Source organism: Marmota marmota, unplaced genomic scaffold, assembly GCF_001458135.2.
Source record: "Marmota marmota marmota unplaced genomic scaffold, marMar, whole genome shotgun sequence".
Classification (NCBI taxonomy): Eukaryota; Metazoa; Chordata; class Mammalia; order Rodentia; family Sciuridae; genus Marmota; species Marmota marmota.
In genome coordinates this window covers 447,509-463,693 of record NW_026000026.1, presented here as the reverse complement: position 1 = coordinate 463,693, position 16,185 = coordinate 447,509, and the positions used below count along the sequence as shown (strand labels likewise).

The window sequence follows — 16,185 nt, the reverse complement described above, 5'->3', positions numbered from 1 at the left end:
AAAAGATTGCCTGGGTGTGGTGGCACATGCCTGTAATCCCAGCAGTTTGGGAGGTTACGGCAGAAAGATGGTGAGTTCAAAGCCAGCCTCAGCAAAAGCGAGGCGCTGAGCAACTCAGTGAGACCCTGTCTCTAGATTAAATATAAAACAGGGCTGGGGATGTGGCTCAGTGGTCGAGGGCCCCTGAGTTCAATTTCCAGTACCAAAAACAAAACAAAACAAAAAAGAGCAGCTTCATATAGCTGTTGTTAACAATGTGCATATAGCTAACACTATACTACCATATCCTTGAGAGAGGAAGCTTTATGTTATATGTCTTTTGAACAGTATAATTTTTTAAAATTTAAAATTAAAGGCTGGGGGAAGGGGGTTGGGGTGGTAGAGTGCTTGCCTCACACGCATGAGAAACTGGGTTTGATCCCTAGCACCACATTAAAATAAAAGCATGCTGTCCATCCACAACTATAGATAGATAGATAGATAGATAGATAGATAGATAGATAGATAGATATGAAATAAAATTAAGGGTTGGAGGTGTAGCTCAGTGATAGAGCACTTGCCTAGCCTGCATGAGGTCCTGGCCTTGATCCCCAGCACTACGCAAAAACAGTAACACCAAACGTGTTAAAAGACATCACAGTAAGTAAAATGAATTTGGAGAAGAAGAATTTGTAAAACATTTGTGACCAGTATAATGGAGTCCTGGGTATCGACATGGTCGACAGCAGGCCTGGGCACTGTGCAGACACCACAGGTAGGAGAACCTGAAGCACCCGAGTAGCTCTCAGAGCTATGGGAGTGAGGTGGCACCTGCCACCCAGCAGTCCCACTGCTGGCCACCTGCCCTGAGCAGTCCTCCCCGGATTGCATGTGTTTGATTCCAGTCTGCTACAAGTTGTGGTGCCAGTCACTAACAGCACATTTGAAGTGCAAGCCCAGACATTGTCCTTTCCTCGTCTGAGTTAGTGTGTGGAGACCAGTGGGTCGCCACCACAGAGCACACAGCACCAGCACGCCACCTGCCTCTGGCAGCTCTCTCTGCTCTCTGTGGCCTGTTTCACCTGTTGAGAATGTCATGCAACAGCATGCCACCGTGGGGACAACCTTTCACACAGCGCTAAGCCTTTGAGGGCCATCCACGCCACGGATGAGCAGTGCTCCCTTGTGTGGTGGCTCCCTCTTTGTCATCCAGTCACTAGCTGAGTGGTATCCAGTGGCTTCTGGGTTTGGTATTTATAAATGTTCCCATACTTGTCACTTTAAGGAAAGTGCCCTGTCTTTCCAGAGTGGCTGTCCTGCACTCCCAGCAGCATGCACAGGGCTTCCCTCCATTCCCACCAGCACTCAGCATGTCACATTGCTTTTGAAAGCAGTTCTTTGTTTTGTGTTTCTGAGACGGGCTCTTGCTATGTTGCTGCTGTGATTTGGATATGAAGTGTCCCCCAAAGACTTGTGTGTCGAAGCCTTGGTCCCAGTGCTGCAGTGTCCAAGGTGCATGTTCTTTGCAAGTAATCCTCCCATGAGGACTCTGGCCTCCTCAGTGGACGGCTCTGCTGCAGGGCTGAGTGGACTATTGGGAGGCGGGGCCTAGGTGCAGGCACTGGATCCTTGAGGATGTGCCCATGGGGACTAGGGTCTTGTGCCAGTCCCTTCTGCCTTTCTTCAGGCTCAGAGTAATGGAGCCTGCCAACCCTGCTCTGAAACTGTGAGCCAAAATAAACCTTTCCTGTTAGCTTTTTGTTGCTGTGACCATACCTGAGGAGAATAGCAACGGAAGGGGCAAGGTCTATCTGGGCTCACGATTTCAGAGACCCAGTCCACAGCAGCTGGCTCTTGCTCAGGGCCTGAGGTGAGGCGGAGCATCGGGGCCCAGGAAAGCAGTGAGGAGGAGTGAGGATTCAGAGGCCCCTTCCTCCGCCACATTGCCACCTAAGGGTCCCTTCAGGTTATGGATCCATCAGGTGGGTTTATCAACTGAGAGGTCACAGTACACATGAGCTAGTTACCTCACCTCTGAACATTCCTGTATTGTATAACACGTGAGCTTTGGGGGGACATTAAAGATCCAGACCATAACTCTTCCTTGAGTGGTTTTTTCCTTAGGTTTTTCACTTCAGTAAGGAAAAGCCGACTAACAACACATACCAATGTCGCCGGGGCTGACCTCTGACTCGCAGTTCTCCGCCTCAGGAGGACAGGGCCGTGTGCCTGGCAAAGCTGTTCTGTTGCATGGTAGGTCTCCGGTTTTGCCTTCCACTTGCAGGCACGTGCACTCTGCTGTGCGCTTGCTGTGTGATGCTTGCTCACTCCACTGTTGGTTCCCGTGCTTCTCGTGAGCCTGGTGCCCTGCACCGGCACCACCCCGTGCCTGCTGTGCAGCAGCCTTGAGGCCACACGGCGTGTGATAATGAAAGTTGGGAACACTCACTGCTTCCCTGGGCCACGATGCTCCGCCTCACCTCAGGCCCTGAGCACTAGGGTCGGCTGCCTGGACTGACTGAGTCTCTGAAACCGGGAGCCCTTCCTTAGCTGTTCTCCTCAGGTATGGTCATAGCAACAAAAAACTAACAAAGAGGAAAGGTTTATTTTGGCAGGATGGATCCATAGTGGTGAGAGAATTAATTACAGCAGGACTTTGCAAGGTACAAAAATCTTAGAAACACATTGAGTTTCCCAGGAAGCCCCCAAAGGCTACATATGATGTTGGGCAATTTTAGGGATTTTTTTTAATGTGTGTGTGTGTGTGTGTGTGTGTGGTGCTGAGGATTGAACCCAGGGGTGCTTAACCACTGATCCACATCTCCAGCCCTCTTATTTTTTACTTTGAGATAGGGCTTCACTAAATTGCTTAGGGCCTCACTGAATTTGCTGAGACTGGCCCTGAACTTGCAATCCTCCTGCCTCAGCCTCCCGAATTGCTGGGCTATAGGCATGGCCACTGTGCCCAGCAGGCTGGGACTTTGTGTGTTTTGTTTTGTTATTGTTGACTCCTTGTGTTGAGAAGGCATGTGGGAAATGCTTCATGAACGTTTGCTGAACGCCTGGATGATGGGCTGTGACAGGTAGAGACCCAGACTTGTGCTCAAGGCCCGAGACAGCTCCACAGTAGGTGACAGCTGTGCTTTGTATCCAGGACAGCTGTCTCAGGTGTCTGCACAAGGTCCTGAGGTCTCTGGAGGAGCCTTGGACAGCAGGGAGGTAGAGGGTACGTCAGAGTCTTTGTCCACCAGCAAGTCAACCTGCCTGTTAGGTCCAGGAACATAGTGGGTTCAGGCTGGTGGTCAGCAGGCCCTGCATCCAAAAACAGTCTTACAGGGCAGGCCAGAGAGCTGAACCTCATGCTACCAGCAGGATGAAAGACCTCAGGTAACGGAAGCAGCTCATCTGGCATGGTGAGGGGGCCCCGTGGACTGGTGAACTCCAGGAGACCCCCTAATGTGCCAGGCCCTCCATCCCTGCATGTGTGTATAGATGAGGGCCTTAGAACCCCACCTAGCTGTACCTCCCAAGGCTAGATTTATAAAATATACCTTTTTTTTTTTTAAGAACTAAAAGTTGAGAATTTACCCTCCTGGAATGCAGATGTAGCAAACCTGTCGTGGCAGTTCCTAAATCCTAACGAGTACAGTTCAGGTAGATCTTGACCTGAATCTCAGGAATCTCTAAAATTTAATTAAAACAAGCTATAAAAAAATAAAACAGCATTGTGCAATTCTAGCAGCAGATGACATACTCCTGAGCTCATCACCCCGGGAAAAATGCAAGGAAGAAGGGGTTGGCCTGAGTTCACCCTAGTCATTAGGAAATGGAAGTAACAGAGAGGGCAAGAACATGGAAGGGGGCTGGGGATGTGGCTCAAGCGGTAGCGCGCTCGCCTGGCATGTGTGCGGCCAGGGTTCGATCCTCAGCACCACATACAAACAAAGATGTTGTGTCGTCCGAGAACTAAAAAATAAATATTAAAAAAATTCTCTCTCTCTCCCTCTCTCACTCTCTCTTTAAAAAAAAAGAAAAGAAAAGAAAAAAAGAACATGGAAGAGACCCACACTGGGCAGGCAGAGTCACGACTGAGCAGCATCAGAGCTCTTACTGTAATTTATGACTTAAGGGCAGTTTTTGTTTTTGCTTTATTTTACTTTATTTTAATTTTTTGCAATGCCTGGGATTGAACCCGGGAACTTGTGTTCTGCCTGAGCCACACTCCACCCCAGAGGGTGGTACTTTTAACGTTTTTGTTTCCTGTGTTAGAGAAAGGTTCATTACTTGTAATCATTAAAGTGCATTTGCTTTCCGGCCACACCTGTTATTCCAACCACTTGGGAGGCTGAGGCAGGAGGACCCTAAGTTCCAGGCCAGCCTGGACAATTTAGCCAGACCCTGTCTCAAAATGAAAAATAAAAAGGACTGGGGGTGTAGTTCAGTAATAGAGCACCCCTGAATTTAATCCCCAGTACCAAACGATAATAAAGTATGCCTGCTTGTTTGAGAAGTTAGCAAGCCCTCCCTGTGAGCATGGAGAAGCTTGTCTGTAATGTGCAGAAATGCTGGGACAGGCAGTATTTCCATTAAAGGTTGTTTATTTATTTTTAAACATATTTATTTTTTTGGGGATGTGGCTCAAGCGGTAGCGCGCTCGCCTGGCATGCGTGCGGCCCGGGTTTGATCCTCAGCACCACATACAAAGATGTTGTGTCCGCCGAAAACTAAAAAATAAATAAATAAATAATTTTTTTTAAAAAATATTTATTTATTTTTTTAGTTTTAGGTGGAATCGGTATTTTTATTTTTACGTGGTACTGAGAATTGAACCCAGTGCCTCACGTATGCTAGATGAGCACACTACCACTTAAGCCACATCTGCAGCCCCCCTTTTTTTATATTTTAAAGGCGGGGGTCTCACTAAGTTGCTGAGGCTGGCTTTGAACTTGCGATCCTCCTGCCTCAGCCTTCCAAACCGCTGGGATTAAAGGCATGTGCCACTGTGCCCAGCCTACATTAAAGGTTTTGATAAATGCAAAAGAAGTTGTTTTTTTCTGAAAATGGATATTAATGATATTTTTGTGACCCCACAGGGAGGCTGGACATGCCAGGGGTAGAGGGTGTGCATGGCACGTGTGAGCCCCTGAGTTCCACCCCTAGCACCACAGGGGAGATGTAGCTTCATGTCTCTGTTGTCACCATTCTCTTGTTTGATTCCTATCACATATCCCTTTGCCAGCAGTCTCCCAGCTAGGAGAGAAATTGCATCCTTTCTTGCTGGGGTGTGTCTCTGCTTTAGTTACAGAACTGTGTGCCAAGTGAACAAGGAACTTTTATGAGTGCTTACTGCCTGGCGGGGGGTCGGCTTTTAAGTGGAGTGTTCAGAGCACATCATGGCAAGAGCATGCAACAGAGCAGAGCTGCTTGCCTCATGGCCCCCAGGAGGAGCAGGTCCCTGGTCCCCTTCCTTCAAGGGCATGCCCTTGTAGGGTGGGAAGGTGTCAGGTGTGCCCTAGGCTGGGGATGAACCTTCATCACAGTCCCTTGGAGGGGCACTTCAGACCCCACGTAGAGCAACTAACTGTGGGATGTGTGGAATGTGCAGAGATTTAAATGGAATGGTTTCTGTACTTGGACAGTACCTGTTATAGCTTACCAGCTGGAATGGTGTTCCTAGTAGCTACTTCTGTGCTAATTGCCCACACAGGCCTAGGACTTCTGGGCTCACATGGTCTTCCTGCCCTAGCCTCCCAGGTCTCTGGAACTACAGACAATTATAACAGCTGATTTTTTAAATGCAGGTAAGATCAATATACAGTGAGAAGCACAGATGTGCTCTAAACATTTTCTTTTTTACTATATTTTTTTAATTGGTGCATTATAGTATGGTGGGATTTGTTGTTACATATTCATATGTACACATGTAAATTTTCTCTTCTTTTTTCTATACTACTGAGGATAGAACCATCCAGGGTCTTGCACATGCGAGTCAAGTGCTCTACAACTGAGCTCCATCTCATTTCTCTCTTCTGTTTTGAGATGGGGTCTGGCTAAGTTGCCCAGGCTGGTCTTGATCTTGGGATCCTCCTTTTAGCCTCCCAAGTAGCTGGGGTCATAGGCCTGCTCCACCGTGCCCGGCTTGTTGGCTGTGAGTGCCAGTGAGTTTTGGTGTGCATGTGCACATGTGAAATCACAGTGCGGTAAGGTCTAGGATGATTCTGTGACTTCAGGTTTCCCTTGGCCACCCTGAGGAGTCATGCTTTCATGTACACAAGGTCCTTTTGTGTCTAGCCTGTTGTGCAGGATGGACTGTGTTTGAGATTGACCTGTGTTGTTGCTTGTGTCCAAGTGTCCTTAGTTAGTACTATCCTATTAGGGACATCCCAGATACTATCAGTCCTTCTGACTGCCCTTGGTTTGTTTGCTGTACTTAGAACTAATATTGGGAGTTGGGTTGTGGCTCAATGGTAGAGCACTTGCCTAGCATTTGTGAGGCACTGAGTTCGATTCCCAGCATCACATTATAATTAAATAAAAATAAAGGTCAAGTACATCTGTTATTAAAAAACAAAAAACTAATATTGAGCTGGGATCCCAGGTACTTGGGAGGCTGAGGCAAGAGGATCCCAAGTTTGAGGCCAGCCTGGGCAACATAGTGAGACCTGTCTGAAAATTAAAAAAATAAATAAATAAAAAGGCTGGGATATAGTTCAATCCCCAAATCACTAGTATGAGGGGGTTGGGGGGGACCAATATTCATTATTGTACTGCTTCACATAAAATGTAGCCACCCCCACCCCCACCGTACTGGGGATTGATTGAACCACTAAGCCACATCCCCAGCTCCTTTTAGTTTTTATTTTGAGACAGGTTGCCCAAGCTGGATGGAACTTGAAATCTTCCTCCCTCAGACTCCTGAGTCTCTGGAAAGACGGGGTGTCCACTGCACCCTGTGAAGTGTGGAAGGTCTGATCCTCCCCTTCACTCTCTTTCTTCCTAGATGTCCTGCATGTCATTTCTGCCTACTGTAGGGCAGGGTGCAGCTCAGTAGTGGAGCATGTGCTCAGCATGGAAGACACTGGTTCCATTCTCAGCAACACTGAAGGAAAACGAGGGTAGTTTTGTTGTTGCTCCTATTGCTTTTAATATTCCTATGTGATTTTTTTAAAAGGGAAAAATGGTCTTATACCTATGGTGGCACACAACTGTAATCCCAGCTGCTCAGGAGGCTGAGGCAGGAGGATTGCAAGTTTGAGGCCAGCCTCAGCAACTTAGTGAAATCCTGTCTAAAAACAAAACATTTTTTTTTTTCAGAAGGGCTGGGGATATGGCTCTGTGGTAGAGTGCCCCTGGGTTCAATACACATACCACAAAAAAGTAAAATAAATAAATCTGGTGCCAAGGATGGAGCCCAGGGCCTCGTTGCTAGGCAAGTGCTCTGCCACTGATCCACACTCCCAGGCTGTTTGTAAGGCTTTGTAAAGCTTCACCTGCTGATGCCAGCACCTGATTATCTTGCAGTGGCAGTGATGGGTTTCCTGTGTCAAGTGTGGGCTTTTGTCTTGAACATGACACTGACTGTGGGCCCAGCGCTGCTTCCTCGCTGGCCGCCTCTGTCCCTTCCACACTCTGCAGCCAGAGTGATCCTGGAGGACAAGCTGGCTCTGCTGCTGCCTGGTCCCATGAGCTGATTCCAGGCATCCTGCTCTGGAATTCCAGTCCCTGCTGATTCCAGGCATCCTGCTCTGTGGGACCTGGTGCACCACCTCAGGGCATGTTCCCCGTGTATGGCAGGTGGGGCACTTGCAAGGAAGGGCCCTTGGTCGTGGAGGCCTCTTCCCTTTGCTTGGAGAAGATCACATGTGAAAGAGGGTTTTGTTGAGTGTTTGGTGTGGACATGATAAGAGCAGTTCTGTGCTCTATGGCCACTCAAGTTTTCCAGTTGGAAAGCCCTTCAGATAAGGGTTTGGTGTCTGTGGGGGCTGTGGCTTCGTAGCACAGGACCCTTCCTCCCCAATGTCCAGTGCTTTGGTGGGCAGGGCAGCGTGGTGAGCAGTGGAGAGGGTGGGGTGTTGTGCTGGCCAGGTCTGTGTCTGCCAGGGCGCTGTGCTCCCCTCACGTCTCCTACAGGCCTCGCCGGGCACCCACTGCATCTTGGGGCAGCAGATTCTCCTGCATGGTGCGTGGTCAGAGGCAGTAGTGAGTCAGTGCTCCCCTGAAGTGAGGAGAGCGAGCTGGGGTGGGGAGCGGGGAGCAGGGAGCACTCTCTGTGCTTCCTGGCAGCATGCCACCAGTTCTCCTTGAAGTCCATGCAGCTGTTGCTGCTGTCTATACCAACCACTTCTGTGCTGCTTCAGAGTTTTAAAAATGTTTACCATCTTGCCAGGTGCAGTGGCACATGCTTGTGATCCCCAAAGCCTGAGACAGGAGAATTGTGAGTTCAAAGCCAGCCTCAGCAATGGGGAGGTGCTGAGAAACTCAGTAAGACCCTGTCTCTAAATAAACTACAAAATAGGGCTGGGGATGTGGCTCAGTGGTTGAGTGTCCCTGAGTTTAATCCCCGTACCAAAAAAAAAAAAAAAAAAAAAAATCACTAACTGACCCAAACTGAGCAAGGCTTAAAACTTCCTGCCAATCACTTGCAAGAGAACCCTCACTTGTGCTTCAGAGTGGGTCACAGAGGTGGGGCTGTAAAATGCTGCTGGCACACAGCTGTGCTTTCTTTTACACATTCAAGACTCAGCTGCAATGGAGGCTGCCAGATCGTGGCCTGCCCTTTGCCCACACTCAGCCCTGCCCTGTAGTTGTGGCAACACCGCAAGGCTGCCTGGCCATTTGGTGCTGACTCGTGTTGCCTTGGACCTCTAGCTGTGTGCCACCTGTGACCTCACAAAACATGGGAAAGCAACTTTCTCACTTCACTTGGTGAGGCAGGGAAACTGAGTGATTTGAATGGGTTTGGGGAGGAGACCTGGTTTTTGCTCGTTCTTGAGAAAATTTGGGGTTCCTCCCCAGGCCCCTGTGATTACCTATTAGCCAGGACAGCCACTCAGATGGACAGCTTTCTCTCTGGATCTGAGGACACTGTAGGACTCTGGGAGACTGCATGGAGGGCGGAGATGGCATGTGGGGTGAACTTGGGTTGGAGGAGGCATTGGCTCTGTGTGGGTCTGGGGTTCTCAGAGTGAGCCAGTGTCTCGCAGCCCACCATGGTGCAGGGACATGATGGGTGTTTACCGTGACATCTTGGTTGTGATTTAGGCTACTGCAGCTGAACCCCTCAAAACCCACTGGAGACTTTTGTGGAGTGTGTGGAAATGACTCATGAAGATCAGCTTCTGGGAAGGGCATCAGGAGAGGTCTGGTTGTTCATTTTATCATAATAACAACTTTAGTTTTCGTATAAATGTGGTACAGAAATTTATTAAAAATTCAGATAAGAGCCAAGATGGTGGCCACCCCTGTAATCCCAGTGGCTCGGAAGGCTGAGGCAGGAGGATCACAATTCAAAGCCAGCCTCAGCAATTTAGTGAAGCCCTAAGCAACTTAGTGAGACCCTGTCTCAAAATAAAAAATAAAAGGACTAGGGGTGTGCTCAGTGGTTAAGTGTCCCTGGGTTCAATCTCTGGTACCAAAGGGAGGGAATTTTTTTTCTAGATAATACAGATCAGTACAGAGAAGAACATGATTTAAAAATCCAGCAATGGTCTTCTACAAAGAATAAGTTTTTAACCTCTGGCCCTAGTTCTCCCCAGAAACCTGGCTACTGGATACTGCCTTCCAAAGAAGCCCACAGTCTTAAATAAAAGCGTGGTTTTCATTTTTCCTTGCAGTAACGAGATCGTTGCTGCCTCACCCCAAGCAAGCCTGTATCCCAAGTGACATTGTCTTTGCCCCAGGATCTGATTTGGCTCATGGACTCATTTTTACTCCTTTAATTATCACTGTTGGTGGTGGTGCTGGGGTCTAACCAGGGCCAGGTCGTTCTGTTTCAGGCCATGTTGCTTGCCCCTGCTGGGAGGCATGAGCTTCGCCTGAGGCTCGCCGTATGTGTTCTGGTGTCTCCCTCCCACCCTTCAGACTCACGGTTCTTGCATAGTCTGGTGCCATCCGCTCACCTCTCACCCCTGTGATTCCAGTCTCCTTGGCTGGGTTTTTCTAGAAATCCTTGAGTTCATTTTAATACTGTTGGCTCAGAATCTCAGACACTGCAGGTTTACAGATTTGCGTTACTCAAGAAAGAGAAAGCTGCCTTGGGGTGCGTAATTAAAGTTTTTATTCTCTGGGTTTGAAGATGTGTGTTTTCTCAAATACTGAAGTTTGGATATGGTTAATGGCAGTTCATTGAAACTAAGAAAACTAATTCTAAGGTTTTGAAGTCTTTAATCTGTGCTAATGAAGAAGGTAGAATGACAGCCAGATGCAGTGGTGTATGCCTGTCATCCCAGCCACTCAGGAGGCTAAGCAGGATGATCACAAGTTCAAGGCCAGCCTGGGCAGTGTAAGTGAGACTCTGTCTCAGTGAAAAACAGGAAGGGCTGGGGGTGTAGCTCAGTGCAGAGTGCCCTGGGTCCTGTCCCCAAGACTGCAAAATGCAGCACAAGAGCAATAGCCACCAGTGCACCCAGGAGCAGTGAGAAGTCAGGCAGGCCCTGCTCCTCTCCCCAGATGCTTCCTGACTGCCTTGCCAGCAAGGAGGGAGGTGCTGTTGGGAAAATGGCACCTTTCGAGATGTCCGTAATTCTTGGTAATGCTCTCTCACGTCCTCCTTTTATAGTGATCTTCATCCCAATTCCAGAGGGCTGTTTCTTTCTCCAAATGTCACCCCTTTGACCCAGTCAGTGAACCAAGGAGTTAGGGCAGCTTTGCAGGCCTGCCACGTGAGGAGGAGCTTTGCCCAGGCCATTGCAGCTGAGGAGACATGCAGTTCAGAAAGGAGTGGGACATCTGTGGCTATATCAGGACTTCGCCTGGGCTCGAGGGGATGCCACCCAGCAGTATGGATGGCGTCTGGCAGGAGACACTCAGGAGGTTCCTCCAAGACCTTGGATGATCTGCCAAGGATGAGGAAGTTGCAGAAATCAGCAGGACTGGGGCTGGGATGTAGCTCAGTGGCAGAGCACTTGTCTATTGTGCAAGGCCAATAATCCCCAAGACTACCACCAAAACCAAAACCTCAGCAAAGCTGTCCTCGAGGTGGCAGCCAGCTTAACCTGGAGTTGTGCGGACTGTACCGAGGAGCTTCTAGAGCCAGCTCCTGAGCAAGCAGCCAGCAAGGGGACACAGCTGAGGAGGAGGCAAGAGACAGGGAACTGCAAGGAGCAAGAAGAACCCAAGAAAGGTTCCAGAGAACGGCTCGGTAGCAGCTCCTGCAGACCTCTGTGAGCCGAGAACTGAGAACACAAACCCCACACTAAGAGGTTCTCATTAGCAGAGAGGAATGCCCGCACACACCACCTGCCTGCAGTCTGATGAGCAGCAGACGCACTGGCAGGGCCAGGAGGCATCTGGAGGAGGCTCTGCCATCACGGATGGGGCTGTGCCTACACCACTGCCCTGAAGACCTCCAGTGGGACACATGTGGAGGTGGGCAGGGCATGCCTGGTCTTGACCCTTAATGGCTTGGCCATGTGTGCATTCATGCCTTCGAACTTTTTTTTTTGGTGCTGGGGATTAAACCCCGGGGTGCGTAACCACCAAGACACATCCCCAGCCCCTTTTATTTCTTATTTTGAGGCAGGGGCTCACTCAGTTGCTCAGGGGCTCACTAAGTTGCTGTGGCTGGCTTTGAATTTGCCATCCTCCTGCCTCCTCCTTCCTAGTCCCTGGGATTATAGGTGTACACCACCATCCAGTTCACTTCACGTCTTAGGTTTGGGTTTTGGGGTGTGTGTGTATTTAAGTTGTAGTTGGGCCCAGTACCTTTTTTTATTTGTTTGTTTATTTGTTTATTATGTGGTGCTGAGGATCAAACCCAGCATTGCTAGGCGAGCACTCTACTGCTGAGCCCCAGCCCACATCTTAATTTTTAATAAAAGTTAGCTAGCTGTGGTGGTGCACACCTGTGCTCCCAGTGACTGGGGAGACTGAGATAGGAGGATTCCCAAAATAACAAAACAAAACAAAAAAACTTCAGAAAGTAAAATATTGTAAAAAATTAAAAACAGAAAAATGTGTTTATTATTACTACTACTACTACTACTACTACTACTACTACTATTATTTGGCAGGGTACCAGGGATTGAACTCAGGGGCATTCAAACACTGAGCCACATCCCCAGTCCTTTTTTGTATTTTATTTAGAGACAGGGTCTCTAGTTCATAGTTCAGTGGCAGAAGTTATTTAGCCTGTGTGGCTCTGGAGTTGCTTAGCGCCTCACCATCGCCGAGGCTGGCTTTAAACTCTCAATCCTCTTGCCTTAGCCTCCTGAGCTTCTGGGATTACAGGCGTGCGCTGCCGCAAAAAAATGTGTTTATAGACTAGCTCCAGAAAAATGTGCTTATAGAATCAAGATATTAAACAAAAAAATAACTGGGCGCAGTGGCCCATGCATATCTGTAATCCTGGCTACTCAGGAGACTGAGGCAGGAGGATCAAAGTTGTGATCCTGGGATGCTCTACCCTGAGCCATATCCCCGATTCTTTTTATTTTTTATTTTGAGACAAGGTTTCCCTAAGTTGCTGAGGCTGGACTTAAACTTGCATCCTCCTCTCTCAGCCTTCCAAGTCACCGGGATTACAGGCCTGCACTGCTGTGCCTAGCAAGTTACAGCAGGGTGGGTAGTAGGTGCAATCCCAGCAACTCTAGTGACTGGGTGCAGCAGGAGCATCTGGAGTTCAAGGCCAGCCTGGGCAAGACAGCAAGGTTCCATCTAAATACCTTAAGGTGTACAAAGAAAGGAAGAGAAGGGTACTAAGGCTGATTTATTATTGAAGAAAAAGCCTCTGTGAGCTAGGTACGGTGGCCACACCTGTAATCCTAGAGGCTCGGGAGGTTGAGGCAGGAGGATCTCGTTCAAAGCCAGCCTCAGCAAAAACAAGGCCCTAAGCAACTCAATGAGACCCTGTCTCTAAATAAAATAAAATACAATATAGGACTAGGGGTGTGGCTCAGTGGTTGAGTGCCCCTGAGTTCAATCCCTGGTTCCGCCCCCCCCGCCGCCACCCCCCCAAAAAAAAAGCCTCTGAGGATTGAATGTGGTCTGAGCGCAGTGTCTGGTCTTTGTGGTGGTGCTGTCCTGAGGCTCCCACGCCTCACCCGAGCTACTTCCAGTCCTGCACGCTATCTTCCAGTGTCCCAGACAGGACCAGCTCCTCTGCCTATGACACACGCCTCACCTGTGTTTTGCATGCTGCAGGGCATTGCCTTGCGTTGCCCACTGTCGAGCACAGAGCCTGGGTGACAGGAGCTGTCCGCGTGGCCCCAGCAAGTGGTGGGCTCTGCTGTGCGGGTCTGTGCAGGTGACTCCCCGGGTCCGTGGTGCTCAGGACCAGCCCTGCTGTTACACAAGGCTTTCAGCAGATTGTAGCGTTATTTTCATTTCCAAATGACCGATGATCTTTTCAAGTACCATGAACCATCTGTGTATCTTTTTAGAAGGGTTCAAATCTTGTTCCCATGTTTAAAAAAATAAATAAAAACTGGGGTTTTGCTGGGGACATAGTTCAGTGGCAGAAGTTACTTAGCCTGTGTGGCTCTGGGTTTGCTTTCCAGCACCGCGAAATAAAACAGACAAAAGCCCTGCGAACCCAGACTTGCTGTGGTGGCAGCCGAGTTGAGCAGAGTCCTTCATGTCCCGCCCAGTCGTGCCTCGGACTGCTGCCTCGGTGCACTTCCTGCCAGTGTTGCAGTGGGGATCCAGGTCTGCTGCCTTTCCACATGCTTTTTAGATCAGTTAATCAATTTCTACACAATGTCTGCTGGGATTAGAGCTGGGTTATGTCCACTCTGTAGACCTGCTTGAGGAGAAGGACGCATTAACAATAGCAAGGCCTCCTATTTAGAGATACCAGCGATTGTACCCAGGGGTCGCTACTGTTAAGCTACACTCTCAGCTTTTTTTTTTTTTTTTTTTTTTTTTAAGTTTTTATTTTGAGGCAGAGTCTCACTAAGTTGCCCAGACTAACCTGAATTTGGATCCTTCTCCTCAGCCTCCTGAGTTGCTGGAATTGCAGTGTGCGCCGTTGTGCCTGACTAGCTTATACGTCTTTTGTTAATCGTAAATAATTCGTGACTTTGGGTGCTGCTGTAAATGACATATCTAATAAACTTCTAATTGGTTGCTGCTCTCAAAGCTCAACTGTGTGTGGTGAAAGTTAGACTCTTCTCCCTTGTCTCTGCCTGGCTCCCTTGTCAGTCCCAGCTGCTCTGCACGTAGCCACAATTTGTGTCTTACTTCCTGGGCTTTATGCTTTTTATTTCTTACTGCAGCATTTAGGAATTCTAGAACAGTGCTGGACAGAAGTGGGAAGAGCAGCATCCTGGCTGTGTCTGCTCCTCCCCAGCTCTGACCAGCTGGTGCTAAAGCAGGAGTCCCACCACCTGCTGCTCACAAGGATTGATCTCCGGAGTGGCTCACAGAATTCAAGGAAACATCTGCTTCTGCTTCATCTGCCTTACTACGAAGGATACATTAAAGGATACAGGCTGTGCAAACGGCCTGGTGGGGCATGCATGGGGCGGTCGGGGGTCCTGGCACAGGTGTGGGCGGTCGGGGGTCCTAGCACAGGTGTGTCCCTGCTAGTGAGCTGAAGAATGTGCATCCTGTCGCCTTCAGAGCTCCTGGTGCCCTGGGGGTTTGTGGCCTGTACTCATGGCTGTCTTGTTTCTGTGGAGTGCTTGTGGCATAGGCCTGTCTGATTGATGGGTTACGTTACGCCACAGCCGCTGGTCATTGGCTGACCTTAGTTCCTTTCCACCCACCTACCTGTCTTGCCGTTCTCTAGGGCTTTGCAAAGCTCAGCTTGTCAATGTGAGTCCAGGTGAGCTTGAAGGACTTGTATGTAACCTGCCGGAGCACTTAGGAACCAAGGGCAGAGTTAGTCTCGTGCCCTATTGGGTGTGGCTCAGTGGTGGAACACTAGCCTAACATGAAAGCCCTGGGTTCAACCCCCAGCACGTAAAAAAAAGAAATACTTTGTAACCCTGTGATTTATTCTTTGAATTCCATGTTATTTTGTAGTGTGTTGTTTAACAGCAACTATTTCAGGTTTTCTTTGCTCTCTTACTCTTGGGTTTCTAGTTTAATTTGTTAAGAGTCACGCTGTGTGTGACTGATTGAGACTTGTTTCAAGGCCCAGTGTGGAGTATCTCTAGGTGCATGAGTAGTGTGCATGGAAGAAGCATGCTGGGTGCTCCACAGACCTCAGGTTGTGACAGCTAATGGAACTGTCTAGTGTCACTCCTGATTTGACAAATCTGTCACCTGGGCATGGTGCGCACACCTGTAATCAATCCCAGGAACTGGGGCAGCTGAGGCAGGAGAATAGCAACTTCAAAGCCAGCCTCAGTAGCTTAGTGAGACCCTGTCTGAAAATCTAAAAAGGGGGGCAGGCTGGGGATATAGCTCAGTTGGTAGAGTGCTTGCCTTGCATGCACAAGGCCCTGGGTTCAATCCCTAGTACCACAAAAAAAATTGTTTTAAAGTAGGGGCTGGGGTATAGTGTAGCTCAGTAGTAGCGTTCAATCCCCAGTACTACAAAAACAAATGGATAAAAAATAAAAATAACTGTCAGTTTCTGAGAGGGGTGTTAAAATCCTAATGGTCTCGCATTTTATGCACTCTGACCACCCTGCTGTGTTAGGCTTTTTTTTTGGGGGGGGGGTGATGGGGATTAAACCCAGGGCCTTGTGCTTGCAAGACAAGCTTCTACCAACTGAACTATAACCCCAGCCTCAAGAAACATAAAATTCTTAAAAATATTCATATAACACAGATGCACCTAGGAAACAAACAGAAAAGCAATATCAACCTAAACATACCAAAAATGAGATTCAGTGTCAGTGGACTAAAAGCCTAACACAGCGGCTTGGGAGGCTGAGGCGGGAGTATCATAAGTTCAAAGCCAGCTTTAGCAAAAGTGAAGCACTAAGCAACTCAGTGAGACCCTGTCTCTACATAAAATACAAAATAGGGCTAGGGATGTGGCTCAGTGGTCGAGTATCCCTGGTTTCAATCCCCAGTACCCCCCCCCCCAAAAAAAAA

The 16,185-nt window shown here is 48.7% G+C and overlaps 1 protein-coding gene across 3 annotated transcripts in view; it reads left to right on the top strand.

The window, feature by feature from the left end:
* Nucleotides 1–586: 586 nt before the first annotated feature.
* Nucleotides 587–16,185, top strand: part of Dnajc5 (DnaJ heat shock protein family (Hsp40) member C5) — a 22,582-nt gene continuing 6,983 nt past the window's right edge. The window contains exon 1 of one of the 3 annotated variants that reach the window (XR_007350301.1): nt 587–2,232. The gene's annotated coding sequence lies outside the window, so the exon portion shown is untranslated. Of the gene's footprint in view, nt 2,233–13,819; nt 13,843–16,185 lie in introns of those variants that run through there. The other 2 variants (XM_015478154.2, XM_015478161.2) reach the window with 2 other exon arrangements.